A 12,124-nucleotide genomic window follows, 5' to 3' on the forward strand; every position below is an offset into this window, starting at 1 on the left:
AACTGAAACCAGGAACAGAGACACATGCAGGGAAACCATTAACAGAGACACATGAGCAGGCTAGGAACTTCAATGACCAGCAAAGGATTCTGGTAATGGCAGGCATATATAGGCCACAGACAGGTGTGGATAATTAACTAGCAGTGCTAGTTAAGCCCTGATAGTAGGAACGGCCGAACAGCAGCTCCTCTGGAGAATCACAGGTACTGCAGGGTAATATGCACACAGAGTAACAAGGCAAATCATAACACAGGGTAAAATGCACACAAAGAAACAAGGCAGATCATAACATTATCCCCCCCCTTACAGAAGCGGATTCCAGACACTCCAAAAAAAAAAAAAAAAAAAAAGGCTCTTTCAGACTTTTCTCTTCTTCTGCTTACTCCTCTTGCGGGATTTTCTAGGAGACATAATTGAGCCTTTCCCCAATGGAGTGCAGACAAAGCCCAATTCTTCAAAAGCACCACAAGAATTGTCAAGTTCATCGACCAAGTCTCTAGATGTATCTATCTCAGACTCAGAGTTTGAGTCCCATTCTAGAGTCGGAACAGGACTGTTAATTTTATAAGATGGTGAAATGCCCATGAAGCCGGTAACCAAGGTTTGTTGTTTGTGACTGTTCTTTTTATTTTTTGAAGATATAGGTGGACCAATGGAAGCAACGGACATTGATGATTTGTGAATAAGCATAGGAGCTGAAACACAGGCCGGAATGGAAACAGAAAAACTTTGACAAGGAAACTCACCTGTTGATGGAGAGTACTTCTTGCACACAGCGTTAACAAAGTCCATGGTATTATGGATAATGGGGTTATTGGAATTCAGAAGGGAGAAGGCCCAGATCTGTGGCTCCCCTCTAAAACTCATGATTATATAACCCACTTGGTTAAATTGGTTGGCAAAGTAATCTGGAGAGTCTTGAAATTGTTTCATGGAAAGCTGAAGAACCGAGATAAACTGTTTGATGTCTCCATCAAAGAAGACTGGAGGAGGATCTGATGACTTGGAAGAGGCATCTGGGCATTCTGGCTCACTAGGAAACCCTGGGGAGTCCTTAACTTGAGCAGCAGTCTCTGGAGAATCCCTCACTGGGACGGCAGAGCAGGAGTCCCCGACTGGGACGGCAGAGCAGGAGTTCCCGACTGGTACGGCAGAGCAGGAGTCCCCGACTGGTACGGCAGAGCAGGAGTCCCCGACTGGGACGGCAGAGCAGGAGTCCCCGACTGGGACGGCAGAGCAGGAGTCCCCGACTGGGACGGCAGAGCAGGAGTCCCCGACTGGGACGGCAAGCTGGGCACATTGGACGGATTGCCCAGACTGAGCACACCACTCGGACTGGACAGCACTGTGAGGAGCCGCAAAGCAGACAGCACTGTGAGGAGCAGCAGAGCACACAGCACTAAGTGGTAACTCGGGCTGAACCGCATAGAGTGGCAACTCGGGCTGAACCGCATGGACTGGCAACTTGGGCTGAACCTCATGGGACAGGGCCCTCTCTGGAGCAGACTGGAGGGACAGAGCCCTCTCTGGAGCAGACTGGAGGGACAGGGCCCCTCTCGAGCAGACTGGAGGGACAGGGCCCCCTCTCGAGCAGACTGGAGGGACAGGGCCCCCTCTCGAGCAGACTGGAGGGACAGGGCCCCCTCTCGAGCAGACTGGAGGGACAGGGCCCCCTCTCGAGCAGACTGGAGGGACAGGGCCCCCTCCCGAGCAGACTGGAGGGACAGGGCACCCTCTGGAGCAGACTGGAGGGACAAGGCCCCCTTGTGTTTCCTGCTGTCTCTCAGCCATCCCATTTTGCATGTCCCAATGCTTTCTTAAACTCATATTTCCAAAACTGAACTAATCGTCTTTCCCCTTCCAGGTCTCTCCATCCTCCTCCCCTCTCTATTTCTATTAATCATACTTCCCTCCTTTCTGTCCCACAAGTCCAATGCCTTGGGGTCATCCTCTATTACTCCCTCTCCTTCAAACCTCACATTCTGTCCCTCTCAACAGACTGGAGGGACAGGGCCCTCTCTGGAGCAGACTGGAGGGACAGGGCCCCCTCTGGAGCAGACTGGAGGGACAGGGCCCCCTCTGGAGCAGACTGGAAGGGCAGTGCCCCCTCTGGAGCAGACTGGAGCTAAGGAACAAAGACAGCGGCTGAAGACTCGAAACTGGAGGCAGCGGCTGAAGACTGGGAACTGGGCTGCACGGTAACAGGAGACTCGGGTGCAGAGGCTGCGGGAGACTCGGGACCGGACACAGTGGCAGAAGGCTCCAAGCTGGAGGCAGAGGCTGGCACCTCGGAGCTGGAGGCAGAGGCTGGCACCTCGGAGCTGGAGGCAGAGGCTGGCACCTGAGAACAGGAGACCGAGGCTGACACCTGGGAACAGGAGACAGAGGCTGGCACCTGGGAACAGGAGACAGAGGCTGGCGCCTCGGAACAGGAGACAGAGGCTGGCGCCTCGGAACAGGCGGCTGGAGCTGGTGCCTCAGGACAGGCGGCTGGAGCTGGCGCCTCAGGACAGGCGGCTGGAGCCTCAGGACAGGTGGCTGGAGCTGGCGCCTCAGGATAGGCGGCTGGAGCTGGCGCCTCAGAGCTGGAAACTGGGGTTGGCAGATTGGGTCTCATCCCAGGGAGCAGAACAGGTGAAGTATAAACAAATCCAGAATGCGGAGAAGTAACAACAGAAGATGGTTTGGTAGGCTGTCGTGGTCTGAGGAGAGGACAGGCTTGTAAGAAGTGTATATTACTTGCACAGTAGAGACAGTTTGTTGGTTATTCTGCGCCGTCGCTCCGGTCAGGTGGGGGATTTCAGAGAAACAGATTCTGATAGTCTCCTGAGTGGGTCCAAAAGTATAGCAGAAAATTGAGCCAGCTGAGAGCGTAACAGAATTATGTCCATTTGTAGACACTGTAGCAGAGGCTGTTCAGCCATTTGTAGAGCAGACATGTTTGCAGAGAGAAAAAAAATTAAATAAATTGCAATGAGAGTTCCAGGAGAAATCTGAAGCAGGGTTTTTCCACATGACTCCAAGGCTTTCTTTTTGGGCTGGTCATTCTGTTATGGTTCTGTTCAAAACCAATTCCTTGATTACAGCCATGGAGCCAGACACATGATAAAAACGTTTAAACTGTTTATTGCAGTAAAAGTATAGTCCAGGGAAGGCAAATAAACAGTTAACAGTTCAAGCTGAATGAAACAACGGATTTCCAGATCTTGGCAAACAGGTAAAATAATAATGAAATGCAGCAAATGACTTAACTGAAACCAGGAACAGAGACACATGCAGGGAAACCAGGAACAGAGACACATGAGCAGGCTAGGAACTTCAATGACCAGCAAAGGATTCTGGTAATGGCAGGCATATATAGGCCACAGACAGGTGTGGATAATTAACTAGCAGTGCTAGTTAAGCCCTGATAGTAGGAACGGCCGAACAGCAGCTCCTCTGGAGAATCACAGGTACTGCAGGGTAATATGCACACAGAGTAACAAGGCAAATCATAACACAGGGTAAAATGCACACAAAGAAACAAGGCAGATCATAACAAATATATCCAAGATATGGCCCTTTCTCAATAGACAACAAAAACTCTTATTCATTCTTATGTATCTCTCTAATTGGCTACTGTAACCTCCTTCTCTCTGGCCTACCTGACTCTCACCTTGCCCCTCTTATGTCAATGCTACTACTCGCCTCATTTTTCTCTCCTGCCACTCTATCTCTGCTGTCCCCCTTCACCAGTCCCAACACTAGTTTCTCATGGCCTACAGAATTAAACTTAAACTCCTCACCCTCACCTTCAAAACTCTCAATCAATCATCTCCCCCTACTTCTGCAACCTCATCTCTACCTACACTCCTCGCCCCCCCCCCCCCCCCCTCCACTCTGCCAATGACTGCCGCCTCACTACTTCACTAATCACCTCTTCCCACTCCCGCCTCCAGGACTTTGTCCAGGCTGTTCCCCAGTTGTGGAACAATCTCCCACACTCCATCAGGTTAGCCTCTACACTAATATTAATTAATTAGTAATATTATCAGGCATATACATTCCTAAATAAGTCACAATTTAGAAGAGTATCTTAGACAAACCACTATATATTTTAAGGTGAGGTAATGGAAAAGGATTATGGACTTAGGAGGGGAAGATGGGAGTTAGGGGGGCGTGTGAGGGGCAAAATCGGGGTGCAATAGGGGCTGAGGCAGAGAACAGAAAATCTAGGTATATTCTACAATTTACATGTCTCAGATCCAATTATTAGATCCAGTTATTATTAAAAGAGGACCACTCATTAGTGCTGAGTTTTTGGTTTTATATAAAGACCACAATAAATGTGTCCAGATCTGGCCATAGCTTTTAAAGAAATAGTTCAGTTTTAGGGTTAACACTGCAGTGTCTTTGTTAAGTGTGTTGGTATTTACCTGTCCATCTGGCTTGGTACTATCTGTCATGGCCTTGACTGTCCAGTCCAGAGACGTAACTTAATATTTTAGTGCCTCGAGCGAGAAACAAAAATGACCCCCCCTGCCCTCAATTTTAACCAAATGACCCTAAAATATTCATAAACTGCACCCCTCTTTCAGCATTGCACCCTGGGCTATTAGTTAAGGCCCTTGTCCAGTCCTCCTCTCAGTGGTTCTGAGGGTAAGTAGAGGCTGAGCCACTGTTCTGCAGACTCCATCCCTACTCTACCTCGCTCTGCAAAATACCCCAATGCCTCCTAATATCTTCCCTTGTATTTTCCCAACTATCTTCTTTCCTTAACAAAAGGTACGGTCACCTCCACCTTCAATCCCTGTCTTTATTTCTCCCTCTTTCCGGAAGTTCTCTGCTTCCCTCCTGTTCCCTTAAAATTTCTAAATTGGTCTTCGTTTCTGTCACTGCTACAATTCTCTAGCTGCCCCCCTTCTTTGTTCTGTCAGCGTCCCCAGACTGTGTGTCACTCTCCTCTTTACAACTAATACCTTTTAGATGCACTTGTCAGCACATCCTTGTGGCAGTCTCCTTTGCACTAGCGTGGAACATGCAGCATGCTATCAAATTAAGCATACAGTACCCTTTATCCTTACTTTGCTTATTTATTTACTTATTATTATTTAATATTATTTATTTACTTACTTACCAGTACCTACTCAAAAACATATATTGATCATATATATTGATTGCACTACTCGGCCATTGAAAATCTGAACAGGTGAATACCATAAGGAGATGTTTTAATAAACAGGACACTGGACTAGAGAAGTAGAACCTCACAGCAATGCTTCAATTGAGAATGACCAACATTCACTCAGTGAATTAAGGTTTATCGCACTTCAAAAGGTTAATTAACCATTAGCATTAGGTAATTTACAGCCCGATTATTTCAACATGAAATTTACGGAATGTTTAAATTGGGTGCTTTAGGTGGCGATTTTATCAACCATGTAGTAACCAAACAAATGGCAAACCTTTATATAAAATATGTTTTGCTTTGTGTATATGTCTGACAAGGTATAAAAAAGAGTCACATGATGTTAATAAAACATGACCGAGAATGGCCAGATTGGTTGAAACCGATCAGGGGCTCTGACATTTGTTTTAGTGCTATTGTTTAAGAATGTTTTATGCACGTACAATAAATGTTATAGTTTCATTCATTTTAAGGACAGCAATACATGGGATTATTTTCACTTCATGATTGTGTTTGGTGCATGAGAAACATGTTATCCTGTTATAAACAGGATATTTTATTACTTTCACTTGATACAATCTAAAGTTCAACTTGTGAAACATTTTATATGGTTTTATCCTCCACATGTCTACATATTTATTACCATATTTATCACCAAGATATGCAGTGTACAGGGACTGTGAAATATACAAGAAGCTACATCCTGTTCAGTTCTGTAAAGAAAACAAACTTTAATATTACTGCAGTGCATTGTATTATTCTAACATTATTATCCAACATCTTTTAGACTTTAGACCAGTGGATTCCAAACTTTTTCAGTTCAAGTGTGGAGGACTTACCTGGCCGGGGCCGTCGTCATCCCTCGGGTGGCGGTTCCCTCCGTTCAGCCGGGACGGTGAGCCAATCAGGGCTCACCTCCCGGCCATTTCAAAAAAGAAAATGGCGACGGACCAATCCGGGCCCGCCATGTCATCACGCGGCGTCGCGTCGACGCTACGCGATGACGTTAGCGCGGCGCTGACTATTTAAGTCAGCGCGCGCGCCGCCATGGGCAGTCTGTCGGCGGAGAGATCAAGAAGAGGACGTGTCGCGGAGAGCTGCGGGATCAAGAATAGAAGAGAAGACAGCGGAGACCAGCAGTGGCGGCAGAGAGCCCTTGTTAGGGCTAAGAGCGCCTCTGCTGCCTGAAGACCGGCGTGATCAAGAACAGAAGCCGGCGGCAGAGCGTAGAAGCAGCGGCAGACGGGGAAGGAGTCCAGGAGAAGCTCCCCGAAGACAGCCCCAGGTAAGGCCTTGCCAGGCAACTCCTCTCCCGGGCCCACGCCCGCAGCACACGAAATAAAGTCGGGCACTAGGCCCGTGGGCACAAGGCCCATTGGCACCGTGAAGTAGGGGCACAAGGCCCAGGGACCTGGGCACTAGGCCCCAACGAAGTTAGTGGGCCAGTAGGCCATTAGTATACATGATAAAGGGGACAAGCCCCTATTAGTTAGACAGGGGCGTGAGAGCCCAGGTACAAGGGCACAAGGCCCTTAGGTAGTTAGTGGCCTAGAGGCCATAGGAAGGCCAGAGGGCCTGGTTAGGGGCTAGTAGCCCGTAGGCTATTAAGGGCACAAGGCCCTCAGTCAGTTAGGGAGGCCACAGGCCTCAGGCAGGGGCTAGGACCCCTAGGTAGTAGGGCACAAGGCCCTAGTTAGTGGGCTCAGAGCCCTGAGGTAGAGAGGGGGCTGAGGCCCGTTAATCAGAGCACAAGGCTCTGTGTGTAGCTGGGCAGAGACCCATGGTGTGTAGGGCATAAGGCCCTGGTGGTGTGTGGTAGAGGCGTGGGAGCCTCGTGAGTGTAGGCGCGGTCCTGTGTGAGGTGAGCACACGTGGTTAGGAGGTACAGTAGAGCGTAGGCTCCTGTGGTGCTGTAGCAACCTGCTGGTTGGCTAGCAGCGGTGTGCTCGGGTAAGTAGCGTGCAAAGTACTGTATACTGTATTTATTCTGTCTGTGCGGCAAGTATAGTTTACATGACGGTATTTTGGGTGTGCTACATAACTGTGTCCAGGGGCAAGACGTCAGGCCCCCATTAAAGGTAGGCTCTTGTTCCTGTGGTTTTCCTGTGCTAACCCGTGTTGTGGGGACAAGTGTAGTTACCAGCATACACATAGTCAGGGGAGAACACACGTAGTTTCCCTGTCCCTTAGGTCCCCGGGGTCACACTGGTACCCAGAGGGGGTGGCTGAGTGAGTCGGTGGCAGTGCAGCACACCTTGAGGCAGTTCCAGGGGTGGCCGTGGTTCTGATCAAGGGTCCTCAAGGCCGGTTCCGTGCAGGTGGACCTGTGGTTCCGGACGTAGGGACACGTGTGAGATACCCGAGTACAGGCAGTCGGGCGGTTCAGTTCGATCGGCTGTTCCGTGCGGCAGTCGGCCCGCGGGTTAGTGTGCTGTTCTACGGAGCCTCAGCCAGGCTTAAAGAACCGGTCCTTAGGGTCCGTGGGTGACCCCATAGCAAGAAGGCAGCTTCTTGGTACGACCTGGGTGAGGGGGTTAGGAACCGCCCTCCGGTTTAGGCTGTGAACACCGGCTGGTGTTCCCCGTAGCGTGTAAGTGAGCAGTTCTGTTAGTGCACCACACCTAGTTAGTCCTAGTGTTTTGACTTAGTTGCGTTGCCGACCATTAGAACGTTGTTAGGGTCGGGTCGCTGTTGCAGTCAGTCCAGTTTGGTGGGTGCCATCTTAGTCTCACGGAGAGCGTAGAGGGAGGCTGTGTGTTCTTGTCATCCGCAGGAGTCGGGAAGGTGCAGGAGAACCGGATCGGAAGTGGGAGTGTCCCGGTGAATATCACGCTCGATTCCTCCTTTCGGTTAGGCCCTCACCGGCAGGTGTGTGAGGTACTTGAGGCGGGATTAGTCCTCGGACTAGTCTTGGCCTTCAGTGCCTGTAGTCCCCCGCGTCTCGGCAAGAACAAAGTGAGGAGGCGGCAAGGAGCTTGGACTGACTGTGCCCTTGTTCTTTGCCGTAGTCTCAGACAGCCCTTACTTGGTAGACTCGGTTTAACTGTGTTTTTCCCTCTTAGGTGTTACTTGCGGGCGTCCGGAGAAAACCCAATCCGGGACCGAGGTAGGATCCAGTCATCCACGCGGATCGTGGTAAATTCGGAGGTATTAGGAGTTAGTCGCCCTGTGAGGCACATCTCCGATAGGGACCTTACACAAGCACCCTTAGTGCCTCCAAAAAATTTTCAAGGCACCCCTAGGCCAAAATAATTACCAAGTAGTTCCCCGCCTTGCTTACCACTGGCCCTGGCCAAGGCACCCTTGTGAGATCGCTGCAGCACCCCAGGGAGCCTAGGCACACAGTTTGGGAACCACTGCTTTAGACCCTAACTCTAATATGTCCATATCTATCATTTGCAATAATGATTCTTCAATGCGATCGCTGTTGTTTCAAAGCACAAGGTTTTATTCACAAAGAATTATAAGATAAAGTTTGGCATGCTTACACTTGCGCAATTGCTACCAATACAATCTTCTATCAGAACGCTCTAGTTTCCAAAGCCAGAGGTAAACAATTTATACACTGTACAGTTATAAAAAGCAGTGAGATCACAAAGATACACATATAAAGCATTAAGGTCCACATTCATAGGTTGATAGGTCATGACCTTCCAAGAACTCAACATCTCATTGGTTGATTCCTCTGGTCATTGTTCCTTGAAGTGGCCAGGTGTCCTTCCTCAGGCTCCTACCTCTAGACCTATATAAACCAGTTCTTTCGTGACATCTGTGGACTTTGTCTTTGGTGTATGAAAAGTGCAATTGCGAACAGAATGATACCAAACTCGATGTAATTTAAATGTTGGAAACATTGATTAGCCTCTTCACCACTTTATATTTTATATTAAAAGATAGAAAATACGTTAAACAAATTTAAATGTTGCGACAATAAAAATTACGTTGCTTATTAAATGCATCGGAACTGATTATAGAGTACAGAAATTATTTATTACCACCTTCTTCCAATTATTAAACTTCAACAACTTATTTATATTAACTTTGTGCATATTTGTGGGTGGCATCCAGGATAACCTAGTTGACAAACAAAAGTGGTAACACTCTTACATGCCTAACTGAAGCAGCTAATATCATTGGAAAATCAGAGAGGATATATTGATGCAAACTGTAAACATATAAATGCACAACAAGGACTATGCACACTCTGCTCTTTAGAGATCGAAGCAGGAACAGCACTGGCCCACCTGTAAAAGGTAAATTTAGATACAGAACACAGATTTATCAAAGGGCATAAAAGCCCTGTTGCTAGAGAAAACATTTTATATTGGTGATGTTTGCACATTGTCCTATATATTTCTGGGGTTACTGCCAGTCACAACCCCTTTTGGGGGAGCATATTTATCAAGCATCTAGACAGTACCCCTGTTCTGGTAATGCAATCCTTGAATAAAGCATTATTTTTAATCTATTACTGTCTAAAAGGTACTTCATAGTTATATGGACGCCACTTTAGTTCATCAGGACTATATTGAAACAGCACTGGCGATCTAAAGAAAAAAATAAACAATATTCATTTAAATAAATTTAATTTTAGCGGGACCAGTGGCAACATGGGGTGACTGGCAGTGGGGACCAGTCTGGCAGCAAGGAGGGTGAGTGTGGTGGTTGGGGTTAGTGTTGCAGATGAGGTGTCTGGCAGCTCACACTCTAAAACACCAAGTGCTCTTTGATGAATGGCAAAAAAACGGGGAAGGCGATTAGCAAACACAACATAACATGATTTTAGACTTGCGTAATAGGCTCCTAGCAAGAATGTGAATTTTTACCATACAAAACAAGTTCCTCCACCCATCACACCATATACTAATACTGACTAACTAATATTAATCATTTAGAAATACATTTATTAAAAATTACATTCATTGATTTTATTACACTATACAGACTAATAAAACATGTCAAATACACAGACACATCATACATAGGTGATTTGGGGGATTGAATACAATTATTAAGATTAGCAACACAATTCTGCAGCCTGAGAGCAAATGTAACCAGACAAGTGTTGTGACAGACAAGAGATGTAGGTCAGACTGAAGCCAATACCTACAGACACACCACCCTGAACAAGCCCAATCTCATCTGATCTTGGAAGCTAAGCAGGGGCGGGCCTGGTTAGTATTTGGATGGGAGACCACCTGGGAATACCAGGTGCTGTAGGCCTTTTTTCTCTTGTTTATGCTTCCTACAATGCTGGTGTTGAGATGTATAAGAGATGTAGGTCAGACTGAAGCCAATACCTACAGCCACACCACCCTAAACAATCCCAATTTCATCTGGACTTGGAAGCTAAGCAGTGGCGGACCTGGTAACTATTTGGATGGAAGACCATTTGTGAATACGAGATGCTGTAGGCCTTTTTTCTCTCGTTCATACTTCCTACAATGCTGGTGTTTTGATGTATAAGAGATGTAGGTCAGACTAAAGATAATACCTACAGCCACACCACCCTGAACAAGCCCAATCTCGTTCGATCTTGGAAGCTAAGCAGGGGCGGGCCTGGTTAGTACTTGGATGGGAGAACACCTGGGAATACGAGGAGGTAAATGTATGATACTCCGTTTTCTTCAACTCCCGCGAGACGACAGCTAAAATTTAAAGCAGCGCTGCCTTGTAAAGGGAATCTTGCCTTTACAAGGCAGCGCCGCTTTAAATTTTAGTTGTCATCTCGCCGAACTCGCAAGAGTTGAAGAAACCGGAGTATCATACATTTACCCCCAGGTGCTGTAGACCTTTTTTTTCTTGTTCATGCTCCCTACAATCTGGTGTTGAGATGTATAAGAGATGTAGGTCAGACTGAAGACAATACCTACAGGCACACCACCCTGAACAAGCACAATGTCATCTGATCTTGGAAGCTAAGCAGGGGCGGGTCTGGTTAGTACTTAGGTGGGAGACCACCTGGAAATACCAGGTGCTGTAGGCCTTTTTTCTCTTGTTCATGCTTCCTACAATGCTGGTGTTGAGATGTATAAGAGATGTAGGTCAAACTAAAGCCAAACACGGCTTTACTGTACTCAGTCAATATTAAAACACACTTTCCCACCCTTCCAGGCATAGGAGGGTATGCCAGAATCACTTAAGTGTGCATAGAGGGATTTTATATAGATAAGTTATGAAAGCTGGTGTATGTCCCACTCAGCACCCATCCCAATATATGGAAATCAGAAGAGTAGACCTGTCAAAACACATAGCTATTTTGCTACTCAAGACTAGTTGCTTTGTCCACTGGCAGCTTTATGTGTTAACTGAGTACATTTAGTCTGGGAGAGATGTGTGTGGGCAGACGTGTGTTTTTTTACAAGTGTTTTTCACACAAAGTGTTTAGAAAATACAGTTAAACAAGACAGTTGAACACACATTGAACAACAATTGAAGACATCTAGAACTAATCTACATCTGCTGCAACTTTTACTCTGCTACTTCTGATTGCACAGGACATTACAACTAGGTAAATCTTTTTAATTCTTGTATTTTGCTATTTTCCTTCCAAAAACCAATGTTTGCCAAATTATTTTTCTTGCTTTCTCTTCATGGAATTATCTTTAGAACTATATCCTCTTTCACCCTTCCTGCAATACACACCTCTGTCCACATTGCCCCTTCATTACATCACTCATCTCTACACTCATGAACTGTTTTCCTATTTAAATTCAATAGTTGTAACAGCCTCACCCTGTCGCCAGAAACTAAAAGGACACACATCTTACAATCATCTTTCTTCCTCCCTGCTTCTATTAGCTGGTGATATATCACCTAATCCAGGTACCCCACACACATATATTTGAACGTTACCGAAATCCAGCAAACCTCAAATGCATCACCTGTCTCCCATCTCTTCCAAAGTCCTTTAAATTTGCCCTTTGGAATGCACGCTCTGTTTGTAACAAACTTACC

The 12,124-nt window shown here is 46.8% G+C and overlaps 2 pseudogenes; both read left to right on the forward strand.

Moving 5' to 3' along the window:
- The first annotated feature begins 10,271 nt into the window (after nt 1–10,271).
- LOC142153488 (5S ribosomal RNA) lies at nt 10,272–10,390 on the forward strand (annotated as a pseudogene).
- Nucleotides 10,391–11,034: 644 nt separating this feature from the next.
- Nucleotides 11,035–11,153, forward strand: LOC142155260 (5S ribosomal RNA; annotated as a pseudogene).
- Nucleotides 11,154–12,124: the final 971 nt, after the last annotated feature.

This window comes from Mixophyes fleayi, chromosome 4, assembly GCF_038048845.1.
Source record: "Mixophyes fleayi isolate aMixFle1 chromosome 4, aMixFle1.hap1, whole genome shotgun sequence".
NCBI lineage: Eukaryota > Metazoa > Chordata > Amphibia > Anura > Limnodynastidae > Mixophyes > Mixophyes fleayi.